This window comes from Dipodomys ordii, unplaced genomic scaffold (assembly GCF_000151885.1).
Source record: "Dipodomys ordii isolate 6190 unplaced genomic scaffold, Dord_2.0 Scaffold42, whole genome shotgun sequence".
In the NCBI taxonomy this organism is placed as follows: domain Eukaryota; kingdom Metazoa; phylum Chordata; class Mammalia; order Rodentia; family Heteromyidae; genus Dipodomys; species Dipodomys ordii.
This window is the reverse complement of record NW_012267258.1, coordinates 2,936,564-2,942,225: the sequence shown is the minus strand read 5'-3', so window position 1 is coordinate 2,942,225 and position 5,662 is coordinate 2,936,564. Positions and strand designations below refer to the sequence as shown.

Here is a 5,662-nt window from a genome sequence, read left to right as displayed (position 1 = left end):
GAAAGTCTGTGAAACTATTATCTCCAATAAACCACCAGAAAACTGGAAGTGGCATTACTATGCCTCAAGTGGTAGAGTGCTCACCCTGAACTGAAGAGCTGGGTCAGGACAGCACCCAGGCCCAAACTTCAAGTCCTATGACAGACAAAACAAAAAGCAGGCTGGGATGGTGGCTCAGTGGTAGAGTGCTTGCCTTGCATGCATGAGGCCCTGGGTTCAATTCCTCAGCACCACATAAACAGAAAAAGCTAGAACTGGCGCTGTGGCCCAAGTGCTAGAGCACTAGCCTTGAGCTGAAGAGCTGAGGGACAGTGCCCAGGCCCAGAGTTCAGGCCCCATGACCGGACCCCCCCCCCAAAAAAAAAAGAACATTTTAACTAGCTCACAATAAAGTCGACCTTCCCCTGTAGCCCTTGTTGCTTGTGGTATGATTGTAGCACCACCCACCAGATTTTCTCTATTTCACAAATACAACACATTAGGAAAAAAAGAATTCATATTTATCCTCAGTAGCTTTATCTCTGCACTTTTTGAAATTGAAATGCGAGTATTTCCCTGGCTAGATCCTGTTTGCATTGTCCTTTTCTCTTTGTAGTGCCAGATCTTGTATCCAGGACCTGAAACATACTACCCAAGACTAAGTTCATACCTAATGCAGAAGTCCTTTAGATGTAACCAAACTATATGCCTTAAACAATGTAAACAAGTGTTACCTTATATTCTAGTATGTTGCTGAAAGCTACAATGTCCCTTTTGGCTCTATCAATGCTTAGGACTTTTCCCAGTTTGGTTCTTTCCTAGCAGGGCTTGATTGGTTCTGCAACTTTCCCACCTTGGACACATGACCTTTATATTACCCTCAAAATAGCTCCTTACCTGCTTTTCAGTTGAAGGATAATTTTCAGAGTTAATGCTAGGCCCCTATGAATAGCTATTAACAGGCTCACACCTATATTAGTTATTCAGAAGGCTGAGCTATAAAGTTCCTTAGTCAAAGCCAGCCCCAGCGGTAGGTAAAGTCCATGAGACTCCTCTAGCTGTGGCTCAAGTAGTATATAATACCCAGGGCCAAACACTAACAAATTTTTTTTGGCCAGTCCTGGGGCTTCAGTTCGGGGCCTGGGCACTGTCCCTGAGCTTCATTTGCTCCAAGCTAGCACTCTACCACTTGAACCAGTGCTACTTCAATCTTTTCCTGTTTATGTGATACTGAGGAATGGAACCCAGGGCTTCATGCATGCTGGGCAAGCACTCTACCACTAAGCCATATTCCCAGCCTTAGCACATTAGCTTTGATTTCCACAACTTTTTTGTTATGGAATGGCTGAATTAAGACTAATTTGGACTGTAATGATAGTCTCCCTCCACTATAGAAGTAACTAGACAAGTATGAGGGGCCTTATTGGATCCTATAATCCCAAGACTAAGTAATAAAACAGAACAGGAGACAAAATAAAATTTCTTAAAGCCTTTACTTTTGAGACATAATGGATTAAAACCTTACACACATGGAAAAAGACAGACATGATCACAGTTGAACAGAATCTAGTCAGAAACATTTTAGTGACTGCCAGCTAATGGTGAAGCTGAAGTTCTGGGAGCATGACATGCTGCAGGGCCAAAGGAATGAGTGATTAGTACTCCTCTCCTTCTTCCTCACCCTCTCCTTCAACAGAATCCATACCAACCTCCTCATAATCCTTCTCTAGGGCAGCCATGTCCTCACGGGCCTCAGAAAACTCTCCTTCCTCCATCCCCTCACCCACATACCAGTGGACAAAGGCACGCTTGGCATACATCAGGTCAAACTTGTGGTCCAGGCGAGCCCAGGCCTCAGCAATGGCTGTGGTGTTGCTCAGCATGCACACAGCGCGCTGCACCTTGGCCAGGTCTCCACCAGGAACCACAGTGGGAGGCTGGTAATTGATGCCAACCTTGAAACCAGTGGGACACCAATCCACAAACTGGATGCTGCGCTTGGTCTTGATGGTGGCAATGGCAGCATTAACATCTTTGGGAACCACATCACCACGGTACAACAGGCAGCAGGCCATGTATTTACCATGGCGAGGGTCACATTTCACCATCTGGTTGGCTGGCTCAAAGCAAGCATTGGTGATCTCTGCTACAGGCTTTCTCAGCAGAGATGACAGGGGCATATGTGGCCAGGGGGAAGTGGATGCGGGGATAGGGCACCAGATTGGTCTGGAATTCTGTCAGGTCAACATTCAGGGCCCCATCAAACCTCAGGGAAGCTGTGATGGAAGACACAATCTGGCTAATAAGGCGGTTCAGGTTAGTGTAAGTTGGGCGCTCAATATCGAGGTTTCTACGACAGATGTCATAGATGGCCTCATTGTCCACCATGAAGGCACAATCAGAGTGCTCCAGGGTGGTGTGGGTGGTGAGGATAGAGTTGTAGGGCTCAACTACAGCTGTGGACACCTGGGGGGCGGGGTAAATGGAGAACTCCAGCTTGGACTTCTTGCCATAGTCCACAGAGAGACGCTCCATCAGCAGGGAGGTGAAGCCAGAGCCAGTGCCCCCACCAAAGCTGTGGAAGACCAGGAAGCCCTGAAGACCTGTGCACTGGTCAGCCTGCAAAACACAAAGGCATATAGCTTTTTATGATCATAGTAAATATACTATCTTAAAAAAAATCTGTCCAAGGACTTAGATCTTGAAGTCTCAAGTTCAGTCTCTAGTTTAAATGAAGAAAAGAAAAGGCATTTTAATCAAGTAATCATCTTGCTATCACATTTCAGTTCTCTTTGAAAAAGCAACTTTTCAAATGTCTTTCTTCTATCTGTTAATGAGCTTTCTTCTCAAGAATAAACATAAACATACCAGTTTTCTGATCCGGTCCAAGACGAGGTCAATGATCTCCTTGCCAATGGTGTAGTGCCCACGGGCATAGTTATTGGCAGCATCTTCCTTGCCTGTGATGAGCTGCTCAGGGTGGAAAAGTTGACGGTAGGTGCCAGTTCGAACTTCATCTGCCAAAGGAAGAAAGCAAACCACCCGTCACTAACAACCTGCACAAGCCTGGGCCATCATCAGTGGAGCCCCTGGACAGATCTCTTGTCTCAGAACCTTGGGAAATCCCCTGGGTTAGTTACTGAGGTCAGCTCACCAATGACTGTGGGTTCCAGGTCTACAAACACTGCCCTGGGCACGTGCTTGCCAGCGCCTGTCTCACTGAAGAAGGTGTTGAAGGAGTCATCTCCTCCCCCAATGGTCTTGTCACTTGGCATCTGGCCATCAGGCTGGATGCCGTGTTCCAGGCAGTAGAGCTCCCAGCAGGCATTGCCAATCTGGACACCAGCCTGGCCAACGTGGATGGAGATACACTCACGCTGTGGGAAAGAAAAATGAAAGAAAAATTTAGGCTCTAATCTGTGAGTGACAAATAGATAAAAGCACCACAGAACCTTAAACTTAAACTTGTATTAAAAAAATAATTTGAGCCCGGCGCTGGTGGCTAGCGCCTGTAATCCTAGCTACTGAGGAGGCTGAGATCTGAGATTCACCATTCATATTCAGCCTTGGCAGTAAAGTCTGGGAGATGATCTCCAATAAACCACTAGAAAACCAGGAATGGTGCCATGGCTCAAGTGGTAGAGTGCTGGCCTTGAGCTGAAAAACACAGAGACAGCTCCCAGGCCCAGAGTTCAAGCCCATGACCGACCAAAAAATATATATAACAATAATTTGAGCCTGGGTTAGATAGTTCAGTGGTGGAACACATGGCTCTGGATGTAATCTTCAGTGGAAAAAAATTTTTTTTGCAGGGAAGAATGGCTAATTTCTTTCCTACTCCTACTTTGGGAAAACCTCTTTTGAAAACTAGGGAGACTGCTGAGTCACTGCTTCCTCTTTTGCTAGACCAAGATTAGTAAGGTCATTCCTCCAGGCCCCAGAATCCACTTTGGGTAGGGGGCTACACTTCCGGTCAGCTCCAAGAGGAAACACATGGCCAAGGCGGTGTAGAGAAAATGTCGGGCTGCAGGGACAAAGGGTGGGGCTTTGCCGCACAAGATGAATGGGCAGTCACGCCCGAGGAGCTCATACCCAGCTTTGGGTGGGGCCGAGCAGTTGCAGAGTCTTGCGGAGCTCCTGCGGTCCACCCTCCCCACACCCAGCCACTGGCCTCAGCCCAGCACCTCCACATCTGTCTAGGCGCAGCAGAGGATTATCTGCGGCCCAGATCTGGCCCAGGATCCGATTTCCATCCCCTCAAAAATCCTTCCCTGACAACACTTGCTTCCACTCGAATTCCTAACACAGGAGGGACAGACAGATGGCCTTTAATGGTGATCAGGGATGTTATTTTTCTAATATGGCTAAGGTGTAAGGGGGTCCTTGTAGGGATCCAATCCCTATACTTACTGATTTCACTAAATACATAAAAATAAGTAATTCAGTGGAAAGGAGTCACACCCTGCGGACAGAAATCCGCAGAGCCTTAACGCGCATGCGTAGACTGCAGGGGCCGTTTCCCGCCTCTCAGGCGCGGGAAAGTAACCGTCGCGCATGCGCTCTGGCCTCTCCCGCCCCCGCTTTTCGCGCCCAAGAGGAAATGAGGGCGGGGCGTGTGCGCGTGGCCGCCAGCAGCTGAGGGGGAAGGTGGGGGAAGGGCATGCGCTAGGGGGGGAAAAAAAAGGGTCTTCAGGCATCGCATCCACGGTGTGCTAACTGCGTCCAAAATGAGGCGATATCGAGTTCCTGGCACCCCACCATCCCTCTTAGAAGCGGAGAGAGGAATCGGGCCCGTTTCCCGTCATCTGGGCCCCTCCCATCCTCTGCAGTCCTGGGCCTCAGTCCCGCGACCCTCGCCTTTTGCAACCCTAAAGCACCATGCTGAACCCAGATCTGTGAGGCTGGATGGGGGGGTGCCCTTCGCGCCCCCCTAGCTTGGCTTATCCCCCGTCCTTCCGCAGGCAGAGCCCACTTACCATGATGACTGTGGATTTGGTGGCAAAGGCGACAGGAGCAGGAGCAGGCACCCCGAGTCCCGGTTACCGTCCCCGACAAGCTAAGAGTCGAGGTAAGTAACGCACTGGGGCGGAGGTGACGCCTGAGCCTCTTAAGTAGAGGCTGGGGAGGGGCGGGAGGGCCCCTCCTCCGGCCCGGCGCGGCCATTCCGGGCCCAGCCTGGCCGCCGCAGAGGCGGGCTTGGCGTCCGGAGCCCCCTCCCCGTCCGGGCCTGCGGGGCTGCTGACTGCGGCGAGCAGGAGGGCGGAGCCGGGCGGCTGCGGGCCTGCGGTGGCGAGGGCCATCTCCGCGTGGACCACCCGAGGACTCCAGAGCCTCATAGACTTTTAAGGACGGTGCACCCCAAAACGCAGAACCTGCCGTTCCATCCAGAATAGCTCAGCTGATTGTGTTTTCCATGTTGCCACCCAAAGTCAGTGAGTTTTCTGGGATTTTTGTTGTTGTTGTTGCCTTTTTCTTTTCTCGCTCCCTGATGGGCATTCGGTAAGATGATAGAATCGAACCTGAGAAAACCAGATTCGATGTTGTTTATGGCAATTTCTTGTTACTAAGGTTCGAAGAAAGACTGGAAGCATGTGATATTTCCATCAGGCGAAAGAGTTCCTAAGCATTAAACGTTGAGACCATTTGGATGGAGTAGGCCCCAGCTTCAGCCTTAAGCCACCAA

General features: G+C 49.9%; 1 pseudogene across 1 annotated transcript; it reads right to left on the bottom strand.

Annotated features, from left to right (window-relative positions):
- Window positions 1–1,461: 1,461 nt before the first annotated feature.
- LOC105987534 lies at window positions 1,462–5,065 on the bottom strand (annotated as a pseudogene). Its single transcript, XR_001175165.1, has 4 exons — window positions 4,956–5,065; window positions 3,134–3,356; window positions 2,848–2,996; window positions 1,462–2,598 (listed from the first exon to the last, which is right to left on the bottom strand). The product of XR_001175165.1 is annotated as a tubulin alpha-1B chain-like (transcript).
- Window positions 5,066–5,662: the final 597 nt, after the last annotated feature.